At 41.9% G+C, this 21,066-nt stretch overlaps 2 pseudogenes; both read left to right on the top strand.

The window, feature by feature from the left end:
- The first annotated feature begins 11,948 nt into the window (after nucleotides 1-11,948).
- On the top strand, nucleotides 11,949-12,708 carry LOC143596186 (putative polyol transporter 1 pseudogene; annotated as a pseudogene).
- LOC143596185 (polyol transporter 5 pseudogene) lies at nucleotides 12,655-13,842 on the top strand (annotated as a pseudogene).
- Nucleotides 13,843-21,066: the final 7,224 nt, after the last annotated feature.

Here is a 21,066-nt window from a genome sequence, read left to right as displayed (position 1 = left end):
ACATACCTAGTCGCATCGCATATCAACCCATTCGCATAGAAACCATTCGCATGAACCATACGCTTCGCATGAACCATACGCTTCGCATGGACCATTCTTTATGCCCCGCTTTACTGTTACAACCAATTGCGGCCTTAACAACTTTATCTACTTAAAATTTTTTACACAGTCCGGAAGCCACCCGTTCACCCCGATTCATCCTGAACAACATGATAAACACCAAGTTTACGCCTTTCTTACTTGATACAACCCGATTTATTTTCTTCTCAAATTTCATGCAAATCCGACTTCGTTTACCCGCCCTTTTAACGAACCGAACGCTACACGTTTACCCGAAACCGAACCATCTAACCCATTTACTAACAATTTTGTTACTTTATCACTAATCGTGGCCCGATCTATCGTCCTACCAAGTTTCGTGCAAATCCTTACACGAAAAGTAAGCATTTTTAATAAAAACGTACCTTTGAGGTTTGTGTTCGAGAACTACTCGAATAGTCCAAAACCATATCAAACGAACTCCGATTTAGGTGATTCAAGCGGCCACGGAACCATATCGCCAAGCTCTACCAGCGCTGCCTGCTGCCGCTTCTGGAATCCGCCACCACCGTCGCCGGAAAAACCCAAACAGTCGTCGGAAATCTTCATTTTCCACTGTTACGGGTTTGCTGATAAAAACCACACTTCCCGACCTCTGATTGAAGATCCGATCGGTGGGAATCGTCATTTATACTCTATGGAACATTTAGTTAAAATTTGAGACCGATTCGACGATTAGATCTCCGGGAATCATCAGATCTTCGTGGATAGCTCTCACAAAAACAGGAATAAAGGTGAAAGAGGAGGTTGGAGGTGATGAGGATTATGAATGAGATGGTGGCTATATTTATAGGAAGTGGGGTAGGATTCCATAGTTTATATTTTGGGTCTAATGACCACTTTACCCCCCTCGTACTTTAGATAATTACACTTATCTTCTATAATTCAATTAAACCCGATTCTTTTAAATACCAAATGAAACTTGGGATGTTACATGAGCGGGCAGTGATAATGGGAGGTAGGTGGCGGTCGTGGCATTGGTGGGTGGTGTGATGGTGGTTGGTGGTGGTGGGCAACGGAGATAATGGTGGTTGGAGGTGGGTAGCGGTGGGCGGCGGACAACGGGTGGTAGTGGGCAGGGGGCAGGGGCGATGGTTGATGGCGGTGGTGGGCGGCTGGCACTGATGGCGATGGTTGGTGGCGGTGGATGGTGTGGTGGCTGGCAACGACAGCAGTGGACAGCGATGGTGGTGCTTGGTGGTAGTGGCAGTAGTGGTGGTGGTGGGAGGGTGGTGGAGGTGATGTAGGGTGAAAGAGGGAATTGAATGAAGAATGGAATAAAATTGAGGTGTTTTTAGAGTGAATTGTATGGACTAGGTAATGGGCTATTCAATCTCATTTGATCAACCAAATGCACTTTTCTACATTCTCTCACAATTGGTCATTTCATTCCGTCCGCTATTCTGCATACCAAACGCTACCATAGTTCTTAAAACGCAATGAAAAACATAGAAAGTTTCAACACATTTAAATAATTACATAACATAATAACAAACCTTCAAAAATACGGATGCCAATTGCTAACTCGAATAGCTTGCCGATGCACTCCATGCTAGCCGCTTGGTGTGCTCAAAATTACACATATCATTGCGCATTATTACCCCATGAGGGTTTTTTGTGTGATAACACCACCCCTTGGGCGATATCAGGGCGATTTTATGGGGTCGATATAGATTTATCGCTGGGGCGTTGGTGAAAATAATGATATTTTATTCAATGGGGGGCGATTTTTGGCTTGAACACCACTACACCCCTAAAATGAAAATAACCCCCCTGCTAACGTGGTGCAAACGTGTCAACCACCCCCCCAGCCCCCCCCTCCCCCCCCCCCTCTTATTTTGTAGCCCTCCACTATACATGGCCTAACCAACCCGGAATTTTTTTATACACGACTCTAGAAATTGATACATCCAAAAGTAGTGCACCACCCAAAAAAATTCCTAGATCCGCTACTGACCACCACTTGATCACCACCATTCGACACCGCCTGACCACCACCGCAATTACTTGATCGCCACCACTTCCGGCTAGTCACCACCACCTTTATCGCCACCACCACCCCCGCCGCTATTTTCGTCGTCGTCGCCACCACTATCATCACCGTCACCGTCGCCACTATATATAGTTTCCACCGTCATCATCGCGTCGTCGTCACCCACCACCATCACCGTCGTCGTCACCACCATCACAATTACTATCTTCGCCGGTGTTATCGTCACCACAGCCATCGCCAACAACGTCACTTCCTGACCTCGACCATAGTCGTCACCGCTACCACCAATACCATTTTATTTAATTTTGGTGATTTTTCTTTATTTGAGTTAGGAGTATTTTTGTTATTTGTATTTCATTTTTGTGTTTACCAGATAGCATAAAGTAATAATTTATTTCATTATCATAAGTTAACCAAATAAAACAAAGAGATTGGTAATAATCAAGTTTATTTCTTTGTTTATTTTTATTATCTCGCTCATTACATTTACTATTATAGTCTCTGGTCAACTCCACAATTGTCGTCAGTTCGTCGCTAGTTTTCATCCGAACCTAGCTGACCATACGCAAGCCATTCGTTTTGCCCGACGTATATAGTTATTAACTAATAATGAATCATATAGTCTGGTATTTAACATTTAACATTGAAGATTTATATATTTATATTATTACGTTTTCCGTTTTTGTTTTTATATAAACGTTACGTTTTAGAATACCATAATTTGACAATTTGAGTTTGGGTAGGCCACCATGTGCAAGCCGATACAATTTGGGTACTCTCAACTCCACACTCTATATACCATTCAACATTTACCTTATTATTTCAAGCTAGAACAACTAATCAAGAAACAGTTAACGTTCATGGCTGACCTGAAATCCAACGGAAATGGTTGTTTCGGGTAAGGCCAGTGAACTCATAACCGAATTCGACCCACCGAAACCACGAAAGAGGAACAAGTATGCTTTAGCCTGTGGAATGTTGGCTTCCATGACTTCCATATTGCTTGGTTATGGTAATATTCTTGTTACTTTCCTATTTTATCCATATTTTTTTTATATTTATAATTAATCTTATAAAAGCTCATTAAAAGTTTTATCCATATGAATTATGATACGCCATCCATTCACCTCAGAATAAAGAACACTTTTGTAATTAATATCTCACACCGTTATGTACCTTTTTTAGCAAAAGCAAGGACCTATAATAACTACTTCAAAATTTTCGATGGTAGTATCATTTCAAAAAATCATTTCACATTCGAATTTGGTATATAATTTAAAAAATCCATTTTGCCGGTCTAACCAGCAGTCGTCCTATTTCAATGAATGAGATTCAAATAACCTCAACCGATCAGTTATGATCGAGTTATCTAACGAGTTTATATCCAACAGACAGTGAAAAAAATTGTATTATCTATTTATAAAATTTAACTAAATACATTATTTCCTTTAAACGTTTGTTTATATTTTATAAATAAATCTCACATCTCATTTTTTATTTATAGATATAAATTAGATTTATCCCTATATTACGGGGTTGTTTTACATTTTTTCGTTTATAATATTTATATATATTTTTGAATTTTAATTTTATTTATTATATGGAAGTTATTAATATACTTAAGGTTTGATAATGAAAAAGTTTCACGTTATATAATAAATGAGATGTTATAACACGTTTAAAAGCTATATGAGTTTGGTGAGACCCATAACCTGTTTATTTTTTTTACTATAAAATTGTTTCTTAATTATAAATAAATATACTTTTCTAGAAAAATTCAGATATTATTTTTTAGTATAAATCTATTTTATAGGATTTTCATATCAAATATTTTGTGGCATTAATTTTTAATATAATGAAATATTATAACCCGTTTAAGAGCTATTTGAGTTTGATGAGACCCATACCCCATGAATTTCGGTCAAATACATAAGAAGTCTCTGTTTATAAATAAAATAATTTGATTTCTTGAAAGAACGTAAAGAATTTTTAAATGTTTTATTTATATATATTTAAGATTACTCATAAATATTTGTTTTATTATTTTTCAATAAGTTTTCCACACACTCACATAATTACATAGAGTTACTAATTATACTCTTTACTTTATATATCCCTTTATGAAATGTGAATAATACGATGTAAAAGCTAACTAAGTGGACCAAGTAAGAGTGCATTATTTCCTGTGTGTCTTTGAAAAATATGTTAATTTTTAAACATTTATATTATATAGGCAATAATAAGTGGCTTGAAGAAACACTAACGTGAACCCTGGACAGATTATAGATAATCTGGGGGTTAAGTAAAGTTTCCCACGAGGATGAGGTCCAGCAGAGAAGGTTGTTCTTCTGGAGACCTGCAAAACAGAACCGTAAGCTCGTCACTGAGAAGGGGGGGGTTCCTCCTTGTGACCACCCTCCGGCGTGAGAATCAGACTAGATTGCTCTGAATAGATAAGTGTAATATTAAGAGATTGCTAGATAAGATTGAGATATCAGATGATGTCCTTACCATTCCAAGGTGTTGGAGTATTTATAGCCGAAGGGTAGGTTTCCTGAGAAGGTACAGCCGGCCCGATAGTAATCCTGTGCCACCAACAGTGGACTACGCACAGGCCATGCTGGTTGGTGGATAGGCTCACCGGCCAACAGTAAAGGTCGGCTGTACACTGTTCCTTTACTGCCGGCTACGCACTGTTCCACCAACTGCAGGCTGCGCACGTCCCCTCGTAAGGGTTGGTGAGTAGGCAGCGGCTAATAGTGACAAACAGTACTAGAGGGTGCTCCTCCTCGTATTGTTGTCGGTGAGCTGTCACCCTGTGATTGGTTCATGGGCTGCTCTGGTCAAATTGTCTGTTCTGCCCATACCTTAGAAGGTATAGTACGAAAGACCTTCCAGAAGCATACGGACTGGCTCATGTTGGGCCGGGAGTATTCCCGCCTTGCTCATTCCTTCATGTGACTACTGAAGTGGCTAATGCCTTGTGCGTGTAGCCTTGCTGTTAGTGCGGGTAACCTTCCCTGATGGCTTGTATCCGCAGCTGCGGGAACAGGCGGGGTACTTCACCATTGGGAGGCTTTCCCTGCGGGTACAGCTGGCGTACTGCGCGTAGAGGTTCTTTGAGCATGGTGGGTCCTGCTGGAGCAGTTGGTCATTGCGCAGACGTCCCTGTTCAAGGTGAGTCTTGCGGGGTCCAACTGGGCTCTGCTGGGACCTACCTCTTCAAGTCCCCCCAGTCCAATGTTCTTCTCATGAATTATTAATAAGTGAGGTGAACTTTTGGGACTTAGCAAGGGGGTTTTGAAAAGGGGTTTAGTTTTTAGGTTTTCCGTGGTGATTCTTCCCGCGGTTTTCCTGATGTCACGCAGAAATTCCCGACTTTTCTGGTTGATTTTTGGGGTGTGAAGCGGGTAGGTTTGTAACCTCCTCGCACGTCAGGAGCGTTGAGTCCCACTTGTGTGGATTCTCCATGGGGTCTTGGTAGTTTTCTAACATAGTGATCAATTATGCTAAAACCACCGATTCCATCTTGGAGTTGTCAAACAATATAGTTCTCGACGTTCCCGTCGTGCGGGGATGTTATTCCCTTTTCCCGCAAGCATGGCCCAGAAGATCCTTCTTGGTTTGAATTCCCTGCAGAGTGCTAAGTATGTGAAGGGTTTTGCCTTGACACTGTACCCGCACTCGTCTTACGGTTACTTTACTTCCAAGGTATTCTTGGCTTCAATTCCCTGCGGGTGCTAGGTATGTGAAGGGTTTTGCCTTACACACTGTACCCGCATCCGTCTTACGGTTACTTGGTTGCCAAGGTAAGGGGGTATTTTTCCCCGCTTACTTTTGAATCTTTTTGAATTTTGAATTTTGAAATTCGAAGAGTTGGTGAAAGGATAAGAACAGTCCAAACCTCTGAAACGTCGTGCGACGGTTTCTTCTGACTGTGTCAGGACGTGCAGGAAGTTATGGTGACGTGACAGTATATGGTCATTCCAGACGCTTTTTCAGGCGCGTGGGCGCGATTTTTTCGGGCGCGTGGCCGCGAAATTAATGATATGCGTCCTGTCAACAGCTGTTGCCAGCTTGCCTTTTTGCCACGTGTCATAGTTTCATTGCACCTTCGTTTTCTCTCTCTTCCGCATTAATTTCATCGCATTAATTGCGATTAGTATATAAAGGGGGAGAGGGTTCTTTGTAATCCACACTTTCACTCTTCTCTCATCTTCTTTGCGATTTCCGGCGAATACTAACCTTTTCAGGCAAAGCATTCTCCCGAAATCGTTTTCTTCTTTCTTTTACAAGATGTCTCGTGATCTCGAATCTACGGCTGATGATAAGAGTACTGCTGGTGAGTGCCAGTGTGCTCTGCCTGGCGACCTGTATCGGTACGTCGTCAGGAAGTTCATGCTCGAGTCTCTCGAGCCTGAGTTTCCTGAGCCCCATCAGACCGTGTACGATGCCCCCAGAGGCAATGTCGGAGTTTATGCTGCATTCTTTGTTTATGGGAATCTTAGGTTCCCATTGACAAAGTTTGTTTACCGTGTCCTTGAGAGGCACGGTGTTCATTTGACCGAGTTGCACCCCATGGCGATCGCCAAGATTCGCCACTTCGAGTGGGTGTGCCGGATTTTGGGCATCGAGCCCCATGTTGACCGCCTGATGACCTTCTACACTTGGAGGTGCATCCAGGGGTGGTACACGTTGATAACCCGGATAAAGGGTTTGAAGATTTGCGCAACCGAGCGCAGTCTTCGCGCGTGGAAGCGGGAGTTCTTCTACATCTCCGCTCGCGCCATCCCCCTTGCCATGAAATTCAAGAACGGGCAAGCCCTTCCTAGCCTTCACGCCTCCAACTACGAGGAGGCGGAATGGTTTTCAAAGATTTCCCGGGTCCAATCTCCGGTTTACCGGTTTGCGGAGTCCGGGATGGTGATGCTGGGGATGAGCCGGGTGTGGAAGGAGGCTGATGCGCGCAAGATTCCGATTGTCCTCGAATACGGTTCGAACTCTGTTCCTTACGGTATGCCTTTTTTCCTTTTGTTGATTTTGAATGTCTTCTAACTTCTTTCCTGTTTATTTCAGAGGGGAACGACTTGCAGTCGCTCCTGAACCCGCGGGAGGCTGACGGTCCCGCACGGATGGGTACTCGCGCTCTAGACGAGAACGAGTTGCCCATCCTAGAACAAACTGCGGATCGGTTCGTGGAGGTCTATCCGCTAGGCCATGAGATCCTTAGCGCCCGTCGGCCAGGTAAGGCGCTATTCGACCCTCGACCCCTCAATGTTGAAACCTCTGCTGGAATTCCTTTAATCGTATGCTCTGATGAGGAATCCGCAGATGGTCCTCAGTTGGTGCGGAAGAAGAAGGCTGCCGGCGGGAAGGGGAAGGAGAAGGCCTCCACTGCCGATCCAGCGCCTCGGTCTGATTCGGAGACCGAGAGCGAAGAGGTGGCGGGGAATCCCGGTGGTGATAAGACCACCGCTCCGGAGGTTGTGACAGTTACCTCCGGAGAGCTAAAGAAGACGACGGTGACCGGCGCAAAGAGGCCGGCTCCATCGGGTTCGTCCCCGCCTCTCCGTACCTTTAGGCTCAAGAAAACCCGTAAGTACAAACTTCGTCTTTTTACTTCATAGCTTAATATCATTAACACTTTTCTTTTTTACGCAGGCGTGGATGTTGACGCATTCCAGGGTGGAGCGCAGAGGAGTACCTCTCCGCCAATGACGGTAGGCTTGGTCAGCCTACCTGAGGCGTCGACCCAGGCGCCTGCGCCTGCTTCCGCTGGTTCAGTTGCTCACTCCTTTGAGCCGACTGTTCCAGCTGAGATGACGTCACCGCCGGCTGTGAGTGCTATTTTTACAGCATCCTTCACCGAGCCGGCGGTTACTATTGCTGCGGCGACCGCGGCGGCTGCTACCGTGCCCCCGCCATCGGCAACGACTGTCGACCCATCAGGTACGCATGGGGCTTCTCGCCAATCTCTGCCACCTTCCCATCTGCCTGACCTCTTGGATGGATTTCCGTTGGGTTCAGGTGATGGGTTCGGCGGCTATCGGCCTGTTATTGACCCTACAGGTGCGTAGGGTTCTTTTAGCCCATTTTATATATATATATTATTTTTTTTTTTATCATCTTTTCCTAACTGCTTTGTGTTTTTTGCAGTGTCGGATTCCAATGAAGTGTATGTTCCACGATGGAACATTCGCCGAGGAACAACCCTTCGCACCCCTGTGGAGTGCGTGGAATGGGCTCGTCACGCTGCTCCCAGTGGTGCGCGTTGGGGGAAGCCATGGCTAGCTACCAGGAGGGTAGGCTAACCAATGAGCTTCGGGTTCTCCTGGCCCGGATGCAGCCGCGCGTCGAGCTGCTTTGTCGTGAAAACGACAAGTTAAAAGCAGCTCGCCTTAAGGAAGTAGCTCAGGCGCGGGCTGTCCGGGAGGAGAACCAAAAACTTGCCGCAGTGGCTGCGGAGAAGGAGAAGGCCTTCAAGGCCCTCGAGGTTGAAGTTCAGGCTCGACTCGAGGCTCGTTCCAAGGCTGCCCAAGCTGTTAATGAACAGCTTCGGCTGGCTAAGGAAACTGCGAGGAACGCAACCGAGAGGGCCATCAAGGCTGAAGCTGTTGCTGAGCCTCTACGCGTGGAGAATGAAGAACTTAAAGCCAAATTAGAGGCTCTCCAGCAGGCTCATGATGCCTTGGCGATGGAAGACGCCAAAAAGCTCCAAGAAATCTTGGACCAGAGGGGGGTGCTTGACCATGCTGAGCGTAAGCTAAAGGGTGTCGAAGAGGCTGCGGCTAAAGAAATGTTGCTTGCCAACCTTAACAGGAGTGAAGCCGATCGCGCCCGTAACGAAGCTCAAGCTGCCCTCCAGGAAGCTCTGGTTGCCAAGGAATGGCTTCTTCGAGAAGCGTTGTCTCAGGTAAGCTTTTCTTGTCTTTACGCTTTTCTTTGTAAATAGAAAAGGTTTTGACACTTGTATATTTTCTTTTGTAGGTTGTGCATCGGGTCTTCTCAGAGACATCTTACGACGATGCTATGAGCGCAGCCCTCAACGCTTCTCACGAGGATGGGGAACGGGCCGGCTTCCTGCTTGGTCTAGGGTTCGTTGAGAAAGGCGTCCCGCCTTCCAACTTCCCTTTGTATAATGTGGATACTGAAGCTATTTACGACCAAGCAGTGAACCAGTATGCTGCCTTCCCGCATCCGGTGGTGGAGAAGGTGAATGAAGTTGCTGCTGCTGATGATGGGCTAGCTATCCTTAAGGCTTTCCTTGAACTGCCACGCTCTACTGACGGCGCTGGTCCAAGTGGAAGTGGCCCTGAAGCCTGATCCTGAAGATCCCTTCCCGCTGCTAGGATAGATTTAGTTTGTATAGATTTACTTTCTTGTAGGCGGGTAGTTACCCGGCCATTCTTGTAACGAATATTTATGAAATATAAATCTTTGTGCGGCTAAGACCGCTTCTTTCATTGGATTCCTTGCTTTATAAACGTTATATGACTTGCATACTTTAGTTTAAATTAGCAATTTTCCAAGTGTTTTAGAATAAGTTAACCTTTGAACGTGGTAGATAATAGGTGTGAAGTTTTGCTTCCTCTTTCGTGATTGTGCGGGTAGGACCGTCACTTGCACTTAGTAGGATGGCTAAACTTTCACCATATCTGACCTGCGTATAGGTTTTCCTCATCCTTTTTTAGGATAACCTTTGAACGTGGTAGATGATAGGGTGAAGTTTTGCTTCCTTGTTCGTGATTGTGCGGGTAAGACCGTCACTTGCACTTACAAGGATGGCTAAACTTTACTTACATCTGACCTGCGTGTAGGTTTTTCTTATTTTTAGCGTTGTTTATGCGGGTTTTTCCGCCTTCCACACGTAACGACTTACTTCTTCCCCCATTTATGCGGTGAATACCGGCACCAGTGTGGGAAGTTCATAAGTATAAAGGTAAAGTTATCAACACATTGTGAAAGGAGAATCATTTCCATTAGAAGTGGCTCTAGGCCTTTTCTTTACAAGTTTGGAATTGATCTACATATAACATTTGCGTAATTGAGCTCCATTCCATGTTCTTGGGATGGGAGTGCCATCGAGCCTTTCGAGCCGGTATGCTCCCTTTCCCAGGACTTCTTTGATAATGTATGGCCCTTCCCAGACCGGGGCCAGCTTTCCTGGGCGTTCTTGGTTCGAAGCCTCGTTGTTACGCAGTATGTAGTCTCCTACATTGAAGTTGCAGAGTTTTACCCGCGTGTTGTAGTACTTTTACATTTGTCGCTTGTAGTTCTCTTCACGCACTGCGGCTAAGTCTCTGCGTTCCTCGGTCAGCATAAGATCCAACCGTCTTTCCGCATCATTGTCTTCTGGCTGAATCAAGATCCTTGGTGAGGGTAAACCAATTTCGACCGGGACCATGGCTTCCGTGCCATAAGTGAGGCTGAACGGGGTTTCTCCCGTACTGGCCTTCTTCAGTGTTCTGTTTGCCCAAAGGACATGCGGAAGCTCGTCCACCCAGCCGGATCTGTGTTCCAAGAGTCTTTTCTTGATGCCTTCGACGATGCTCTTGTTTGCTCTTTCCACCTCACCATTACCTTGCGGGTGTGCCACTGAGGTAAAGGTGTGGGTGATTTGAAGTTCTTTCAGCCACTGTTGTAGCTTCTTGTCAGCAAAGTTGGTGCCGTTAACGCTCACCAAATTCTGTGGAAGTCCAAAACGACAAATAATAAATTCCCAAATAAATTTTTTGATATGTTTTGTGGTTGTTTGGGCTAAGGGTTTTGCTTCTATCCACTTGGTGAAGTAGTCGATGGCTACCACTAGGAACTGAACATTTCCTGCTGCTGTAGGAAATGGGCCTGTCACATCGATGGCCCACTTCTGAAATGGCCATGAAGAAGTGACTGGAACAAGTTCATTCTTCAGGCGGTGCGTGTTGGGTGCGTAAAGCTGGCAAGACCTGCATTTTCTGATGTATGCCAGTGCATCCGTATGCATCCCCGGCCAAAAGTATCCCGCGTTGTTTAGCTTAGCTACAACAGCGCGGGGACCTGCGTGTACTCCACAGATGCCTTCGTGTACTTCCCTTAGGAGGTAGTCAGCATCTTGGTTGTCCACGCATCTTAAGAGTGGGCCAAGAAAGTTACGTCTGTAAAGGATGTCATCGATGAGTTGATAATTCAGTGCTTTACAGCGTAGTTTTCTTGCCTGTGTTTTGGATTCTGGTAGTGTACCTGCCGCAAGGTATTTTATTATTGGTGTCATCCACGTTTCCGTGCCGGTTTGGATGACACAAATTTCCTTGTGCGGGACCGAAGGTGTCTCGAGGAGTTCAATGCGGATATCCTTTCCTAAGTGGGTGAAGGCTAATAGTGACAAACAGTACTAGAGGGTGCTCCTCCTCGATTTGTTGTCGGTGAGCTGTCACCCTGTGATTGGTTCATGGGCTGCTCTGGTCAAATTGTCTGTTCTGCCCATACCTTAGAAGGTATAGTACGAAAGACCTTCCAGAAGCATACGGACTGGCTCATTTGGGCGGGAGTATTCCCGCCTTGCTCATTCCTTCATGTGACTACTGAAGTGGCTAATGCCTTGTGCGTGTAGCCTTGCTGTTAGTGCGGGTAGCCTTCCCTGATGGCTTGTATCCGCAGCTGCGGAACAGGCGGGGTACTTCACCATTGGGAGGCTTTTCCTGCGGGTACAGCTGGCGTACTGCGCGTAAGGTTCTTTGAGCATGGTGGGTCCTGCTGGAGCAGTTGGTCATTGCGCAGACGTCCCTGTTCAAGGTGAGTCTTGCGGGTCCAACTGGGCTCTGCTGGGACCTACCTCTTCAGTGGCTAAAATATAAAAACAAACTAATTTTGCATGTTAATGGCAGATATTGGCGTGATGAGTGGGGCCCAAAAGTTCATCCAAAGGGATTTTGGTTCTAGTGACAGACAAATCGAGATCCTGGTCGTCATTATAAACCTGTACTCGTTGGTCGGCGCAGCCATAGCCGGGAGAACGTCGGACTGGATAGGTCGTCGGTACACAATTGTGTTGGCCGGAGCTGTTTTCTTCATAGGAGCAATCTTAATGGGGTTCGCTACTAACTATGCGTTTCTCATGGTTGGCCGGTTTGTGGCTGGAGTCGGCGTAGGGTACGCCCTTATGATAGCCCCTGTGTACACAACCGAGGTTTCCCCGGCATCTGCACGCGGGTTCCTCACTTCTTTCCCTGAAGTTTTCATTAATGCCTGTAGGCTTCTATTCCTGAAGTTTTGTTTATGTCCGTTTGTTTATTTTAACCGAGTAAATATTTTAAATGAATGGATATAAACATTTAAACGAACAATATATATATTTTTGTTCGTGTTCGTTTTTTTAAGATGATGACCAATGATGTATTCGTGTCCATTCGTTTACTTTTAATGGAGCATAACTGAGTGGACAATAACGCAGGCAATGAATGAACTTAAGTGAACGTAAATAAACAAACATAAGTGAACAAAGTATAAAGAATGAAAGTAAATGAGTATAAATGACACAAGTAACGAAAATAAATGAACATAATGGAAGACCTAGTTCAAAATTTTGAATTTATATTTTTTGGTTTGTACGTAATAATGTGCTTTTTTTACAGGAATAATGTTTGGATACGTGTCAAATTACGCCTTCTCGAAGCTCCCGCTTCACTTGGGATGGCGATTTATGCTAGGAATCGGAGCTATCCCTTCGGTCTTATTAGCCGTAGGTGTCCTAGCCATGCCCGAGTCACCCCGTTGGCTCGTCATGCAAGGACGACTTAGTGATGCCAAAATCGTCCTTGATAAAACCTCAGACAACTTGGAAGAATCCAAGCTTCGACTGGCTGACATCAAGGAAGCTGCAGGCATCCCTGAGGATTGCAATGACGACATTGTCCAAGTATCTAAAGGTAGTCACGGTGAGGGCGTATGGAAGGAGTTGTTGATCCACCCAACTCCAACCGTCCGCCACATCCTATTGGCGGCCTTAGGCGTCCATTTCTTCCAACAAGCGAGCGGTATAGACGCGGTCGTTCTATACAGCCCGAGAATCTTTGAGAAGGCTGGGATAGTCGATGACACCCCACAACTACTTGCAACCATAGCAGTCGGGTTCGTTAAAACAACCTTTATTCTAGTGGCCACATTTCTGCTCGATAGAATCGGTCGACGACCATTGTTACTATATAGCATTACTGGCATGATCGTCTCGTTAATGACACTTGGTATCGCGTTGACTATCATTGACCACTCCGATCACAAGGTCCCATGGGCTGTAGCTCTTAGCATTGTTACAATATTATCTTTCGTTGGGGTTTTTTCGATCGGTATGGGACCGATTCCATGGGTGTATAGCTCGGAGATCTTTCCGTTACGGTTACGGGCGCAGGGGTGTAGCATGGGGGTGGCAATGAATAGGGTGGTGAGTGGGGTGATCGGGATGACATTTATCTCACTATACAAGGCGATATCAATCGCTGGCGCTTTCTTTTTGTTCGGTGGTATCGCGATGGTGGCGTGTGTGTTCTTCTACACCTTGTACCCGGAGACACAGGGTAAAAACCTTGAAGAAGTGGAGCAGTTGTTTGGGACCTTTTTCCGGTGGAGGTCAAGACAGGCTGAATTGGACAGGAAAAAAGAGGCTCAGATGATGGCCAGCAATAAGGCCCTAAATTAAGTTTAGGTTTAGAGATGGACAACATAATAATGTAATTAAATAATTAAATCATAGGGAAAGTTAACGTACAAATTAAATTAACGTGCTAATTGTGATAATCAAGTAGTGTAATTATATAATTGCATCTTAGTGTAATTACAATATGTTGTAAGTACACTACACTATATTGTATATATAATTACAATACTTGATTCGTACTGTTAACACATTAATTTAATTTGTATTTGATCCAAACCCTTAATTCAATAGGGGGGTTTAGGAGGGATATGTCGGCCTTGTACTACTAGACTTCAACTTCACAAATTAAAAATTTTGCTGTAATTTGTTTAAATATACTATCTTGGTGTTATTATTTTCTTTTATACACTGTGTTTGGTTATCATTTTATAACAAGTCCGCCTCTGACATTAACTTCCACTAAAGTTTTTAGTAAGTTTGTGTAAAATGATTAAATTACCTTGTTTTACAAACCTTATGAACTCTTTCATTTTCCTTTTTCTTTCACTTTCTAGGTGAAGTGTGTGTTTTTTTTTGTTTGTTCTATATGTTCTTAAACCACACGCCCTATCAGTATAGCCAAGAATTACGTGTTTTTGTGTATGCTATCTTACCGCACAACCATTGATCTTGCCCGTCATCGACTAGAGCACGATCATATTTGGTTTCATAAACGTACATCTGTCCCCAAAATTCATTGACAATCATCAAAAACTTTGTTTTTACTCCTACAACATAATCTCCATCCTCGTTCCCCATCACCAATATTTTATTGAATTCTACATTAAACCTCTCTTATTTAAGGATATAATATGCACACGTCATCCTTCATTCTCCACCATAATTCTCTTGTTCTCGCTCATCTTCTCTACCACATATGTTCTTTCTCTCTTCACATTTAAACACAAGGGAAAATGACAAATCCTAAACCGGTTTTAGATTTTAAAGGGCGTGTTCCTCGAAAGTCACAAACTTTAGTTGTTAAAGTGTTCCAAACAACATAGGGGAGGCTTTGGTTAGAAACACGATTTCACACGTGATGAAAGACGATAAAAACGGAATAAGACTAAGAACATTTGATATTATATTTCTTCCAACTAAGTAGGTCAAGTATCTATGACCTACTTATGGAACTTGGATAAAGTTTGCACGCTATATTTTGTTGAAAATTGTTCCTACACTACAAAAATTGTTTCTACATAGCAACAAATTACCCAATACTGTAACAAATTGTCCCTACACTGTAACAAATTATCCCAACACAGCAACAAGTTGTTCATACACTACAACAAATTGTTCCTATAGTGCAATAGATTATCCTAGAGGTGCACAAACCGGTTTTTTTAAAAAAACCGGTTCGGTTATTAACCGGACCGGTTTTTTTTTGCCCGGAAAAAAACCGGTTCGGTTAATAACCGGACCGGTTAATAACCGGTTTTTTTCTGTCAAAACCCTAACCGGTTAGAACCGGTTAATAAACCGGTTTTTTTATTAACCGGTTTTTTTTTTTTTTTTTTTTTAAATTTCGCGGTTTCAAATACGAATATTTGTTTTTTATATTTTGTGCTTAATGAAGACCATTATTTTTTCACAGTATAAACAAACCGGTAACTACAAGGCAAACCGGTAACTACAAGGCAAAACGGACTGACCGAAGCCATTCTTTGCTTTCGTTGTTAGGGTTCTGTGCTTGGAAGATGAGTATGAGTGTGTGTTGGTGAATGTGTTTTCAACAAACCAAAGATTAAAAACACATAACTTTCATTTATAGTTTTTACATTAAAAATACAAACATTAAATCGTTATCGCATATTCGTAACTCAAAAATACAAACATTAAATCATTAACACTGAAGAAATCTCTGCCAAGAACTGTTGTTCATGATTTAACTCAAAAATACAAACATTAAATCGTGAACTAGCAGATGCTCCTGTTGTTCCCAATCGCAGTTTGTTCATGATTTGCCTCCATGTTTGCTGTTTCTTTAACTAAATTAGAAAAATCCAAATCAACAAGTAAATAAGAGCACATATTAGGAAAAAGAATGCTTAGACACGATTACATGAACAACTTGTTGTTTCTTACTCATGATTTGCCTCCATGTTTGCTGTTTCTTTAACTAATTTTCTTCGCTACCCGATCCCGAGCTATTTCTTAGGTAATCGTCGTACGCGGCTTCTTCATCGGTCATTGGTTGAGTGTGTCCTTCATTGACCTCGTCTTCATACAAGCCCGCTTCATACTCCATTTCCCCCTCGAGTGAGCGTTGATGTTGTGCCCTATCTAAAGAGTCCAAGTAATCCTTGTAGCAAATCGACATCTCTATAGCTGGTGCAGTGAGTCGAGTCCTCCTAATCGATATAACCCTGCCAGAAACAGAAAAAGCAGACTCCGAAGCTACCGTGGAAGCTTGGACCGTTAGTAAATCTTTGGCCATGGCGGCGAGGATCGGAAACTCATCCTCCTTACCTCTCCACCAAGCCAGCAAATCAAGACTTCTAAATTCATCCGGAGTCATGTGTTTCACAAAGTTGGTACCACCATACCTTCCAAGTTCACTGCTTGGGGTGTTTACCTTTTGACGTTTACCGGCGTCTTCCCAAATCATGTAGTACATCCCCATTTCAAGGTCGGTTTGGGATTGGGATTGGGCAACAGCTCTTAACGAGTCATGAATTTGGGAAGACGACCCGTATTTTGTAAGGTACACATCATACATGTTTGACAAGGTGGTGTTGAAAGCATTCTTTAAAGTTTGGCTATAATAGGGGTTTTGATCGTCGTTTAACCCTAGCTCATCACAAATTTTTTCTATTAAAGCTTCAACACCACCAACATTGATGCAAGGGTTTAACGCAGCAGCACATGTCAAAACAGCGGGTAGTTCTTGAAAATATTTTCTAAATTTTTCTTTCATTTTTACACCCATATCAAAATAAGGTGCACCCCTACAATGAAGTTCACTCAACTTTGTGCACATGACAGCAATTTTTGGTAAAGCAATGGGGCTTGTTGGATAGTAAACCCCGGATAAACTAGTTGTGCAAGATTTAAAAATTTGAAGGACCTCCGTAACGATCTCAATCAATAACCAGTTTCTAGGATCGTACGATGCACATTTACCCCTACTTGACAAAATTTGATGAAACGCAATTAATGATTCTTTTTGTTGGATGGCTTTCTCAAACATATTACAAGTCGAGATCCATCTTGTTGGACAATCCCAATTTGGCCCCAACCATTGACAATTAGCTTCTACACAAAATTTTTTGTATTTTGAAAATGTTTTATTGTTGCTAAAAACATCTCGTAACATTCTTTTAAAATTGTTTCTTTGCGTTTCGATCACGTTTAACCCATCTTGCACGGCCAAGTTGATAATATGTGCAATGCATCGGCTATGAAAAAACGCTCCATCACAAATAGGTTTATACTTTAATTTTAAATGGCCAACCGCGGCCGTATTGTTGGACGCGTTATCAAACGAAATTGAAAAGATTTTATGTTAAATCTTGTATTGTCGAATGACTTTATCCAAGATTTGAAAAATATTTCTACCCGTGTGCGGGTAATCAAACAATTGAAACGCAACGGTTCGTTTCATCATTTGCCACGACTCGGGGTCAACCCAATGAGCCGTCACACAAATGTATGAGTCGGGCGAACCATGAGGTACCGACCACACATCCGTTGTTAAGTTTACACCAGTTTGTAAGTTTGAAAAGTATGAAATTAGTTCGGATTTAGCGTTTTTCCATGCTTTAAGACAATCTCTTCTAAGGGTCGAACGACTTACGTGTTGGTAGCGTGGTTGAACATAGTTTTGCATCATCTCCGTGAATTGAGGGTTGTCGAAGTGGTTGAAAGGAAGTGTTTGTTGAATCACAAAGTTTGAAAACTGTTGACGTACCGCTTCAACGTCGTACGTAAACACCGCTCCTTGATTCGTCATCTCCGGCTGCGAACTACTTCTCGATTCGTCCTTCAAGGCCTTGCAAAAGGGCCTTTGTACATGCGCTTTTAAAGTGGAGTTTGCATCTTTGCCATAAAACTTCAAACAATGTTTGCATCGAGCTTTTTGGCTACCGTTAGACATTTCGCATAGGTCGAAATGTTGCCAAACATCATGGTTTCGTTTCGTGGGGATGACCCGAACGACCGTTTCTCCCTTGTTCGAGGCACCCATGTTGACGGATGAAGCAGCACTTTGGGAGGCCATGATAATCGACTACGAAATAAGAGTGGTATACTCGAGTATGAAATAAACGACTACGAAATAAGAGCGTATGGAGTGGTAATGTGGTATAATTGAGCGTGAGATAACAAAATAATCGCGTATGAAATAAACGTTTAGAGCGTTTGGAGTCGTATAATCGAGTGTGATCTAACCAATACCCAACCTAAACTATATATAGATGTTTGTGGGGGTAAAATGGTAAAAAAAAAAAAAAAAAAAAAAACGGTCCAAAAACAAAAAAAACGGGCATATAGCCGTTATACAACGTTCAAAAACCGGTTTTTAACCGGTTAATAAAAAAAACCGGTTTTTCCATTAACCGGTTCGTTAACCGGTTTTGGATCTAGAACTTGTAACCGAAAGACGAACCGGCGGTTTGTAAACCGGTCAAACCGGTTTTTAAAAAACCGGTTTTCGTAAAAACCGGTTTCCGGTTTAAACCGGTAAACCGGTTCCCCAACCGGTTTTTTTGGCCATCTCTAGATTATCCCTAGGCTACAACAAATTGTTTCTACACTGCCACTGGATTAATATGAAATAACAACGAAAATATTACATGTAGTGTTGTTTGTGGCACAGAATGCTAGAAAAATATTGAACCTGTAAATTTATGAATTTCACTTGTTTAAATAAAATTGAAAAAAAATTTAAATTCATCCCTTAATGTATTTGGTCACACTACCAATTTTTTTTAATTGAAATAATACTTTGACTGTGAAATCATTACTGTTGATTAGAAATTAAATTAAATCAATTCTAAAAACATAATTCACACATGGTATAATAATCAGTTTTAAAATCATTTAAAATATGAAACAAATATAAACACATTTCTTTTAACTAAAATTGAATTTATCTCCAAACAATATGAGAAATGGTATTTTGAATATGGATATAGAACAAAGGGTTATGTTTAAATAAGAAGTTTGATTTTTCTAAAAATGCTAGGAAGGAGGGTATTTTAATTTAATACTTTAATATCAAAACCTACTTACTTTAATCTCAAAACCTACTTAAATTAATGTTAAAAACCCACTTATATAAAACTCAATTACATCTTCACCCATCTCTTACAACCACCACCACTCCATCGCCCACCGCCACCACAACCGTCACCCACCGCCAAAGTCCGAAAAAACACAATGAAAAAAACACAATGGAAAAATACACATTGAAAAAAACACAATGATAAAAACACAATTGTATGACACAAGGTAAATAACACAATGGAAAAAATACAATGAAAAAAAACACAATGAAAAATACTATTGTATAACACAATTTTGTAAAACACAATTCGGTAAAACACAATTTGTAAAATACCCACTAATTTTTTTTAATTTTTATATTACAATATGGTACTCATATAAAAGATAAAAAGACACTCGTTATTATGGTGAATTTGTTTTTAATAAAAATGTCGTAAAAAAAAGTTATGGACGTTTTAAAATGATGGGGGAATTCGGCATGTGCCTTGCATGTGGAGAGAGAAAGTTAACAAACATGTTATTCCTTTTATGCCCTTTACCTTGTGTTCACACTTGATTTCCCCATAAACTAATCTCAACCCTCCATATTCAAAATCAATGGAAAAGATTACTTCTTATCCTTCCTACAAAAAGTATACTTCCTATTATAACCTAACCCATATAACAAATATGCTGAATCATATTATCCTTTATACTGTTGACATTGTTAAGCTTCTATATGTTAGGGGAAATCGACTTAGGGGCTGTTTGGTAAATGTTGAACCATTAAGTGCTGAATCAATAAGAGGTCTGACTGGTTAAGAGGGTCTGAGCCAGAAAGTGCTGAATGAATAAGCGTTGTTTGGTTGGACATCTTAATAACTGCGTAGAATGACCATTTTACTCCTTTGAACTATTAGCAAATAGTCGGTTTGAACAAGCAATCTACCAACTATTCAGTAGTGTATATAAATTCATTTTAGCAATCCAAGATTTATAAACTTTAGGATGATAATAAAAATAAAGAAATACAATATAAAATACATTAAATTAATATTCACCAGTGTATATAAATTCTTTTTACCGATCCAACTATTATATAAATTAGGACAATGATCAAATAATAATAAAACATAATAGAAGATTTATTGAAAACTAGTTTGGATTAAAAAATTTCAATGCTTTCACTAATAAAACATCAAATTGCCGTTCAAAAATAATTAATACACATCAAATACCAATATGCTTTGAATGCAATCCATTAAATACCCAGCTGTCCACCTCCTCCATATTATTATTGTTACTATTATTATACCTAATGAAAAAAAGAACTCTGCTCCGTTTCTTCATCGCCGGAGAAAACAAAGAAAGCTTTCTATGATCACATCCTGTTAACGGCATGCGACGGTGGTGGATATGTGGCGGTCGACAGCGTGCGACGGTGGTGGGTGTTTCGTGGGGGTCGATGGTGTGGAGGTGAAGAAAGGGAGGGGTAAATCTATATTAGGTATGGGCATATGTGTCCACTGAACCATTCAGCAACATTTTGGACAAAAGCTCCCGATCCCACAAGGGTGAACCACGATTTACCCCATGCATGCGGCCTTCAAGAAGTTGTGACAAGAAACTAGCTGAAGAGAATATTCGAAACTGAAACCTAATGCTTCTCATTGTACCACCTTAACATTCACCCATTCATTAAAACTTAACTTTGTAGCGCTCCTTTAGTGACGAGTCACGTATTCATAAATATATATAATATTAAAGAACTGGACCTTTCTAATAATTAAAGCCAAAAATGCATGTGCCACATGTCTATTTAGGCGTTTAGAATAAAGTTAACGATCATGTGGGATTTCCTCCCATTAGAAGAAAATGTGGGACAAGTTGTGACAACGAAAGGCTCTTTTTCATGAATAAAGATACTCTCAGGGAACCTCACAATCACAAGTTCACAACTATTCAATGTGGAAAGTGAACAAACACTTTCATATATAACAATCATGACAACCAAGGTTATCAAATTTATGACTACTTGGTTTAGAAAAGAAGATAATAAAAGTTTATATAGGAGTAAATAACATACAAAAAATGTATTTCA

Source organism: Bidens hawaiensis, unplaced genomic scaffold (genome assembly GCF_021521415.1).
Source record: "Bidens hawaiensis isolate Kalapana, Puna unplaced genomic scaffold, B.hawaiensis_p1.1 tig00046143_1, whole genome shotgun sequence".
Taxonomy (NCBI): domain Eukaryota; kingdom Viridiplantae; phylum Streptophyta; class Magnoliopsida; order Asterales; family Asteraceae; genus Bidens; species Bidens hawaiensis.
The sequence above is the reverse complement of the archived record's forward strand: the minus strand, read 5'-3'. Positions and strand labels throughout refer to the sequence as shown.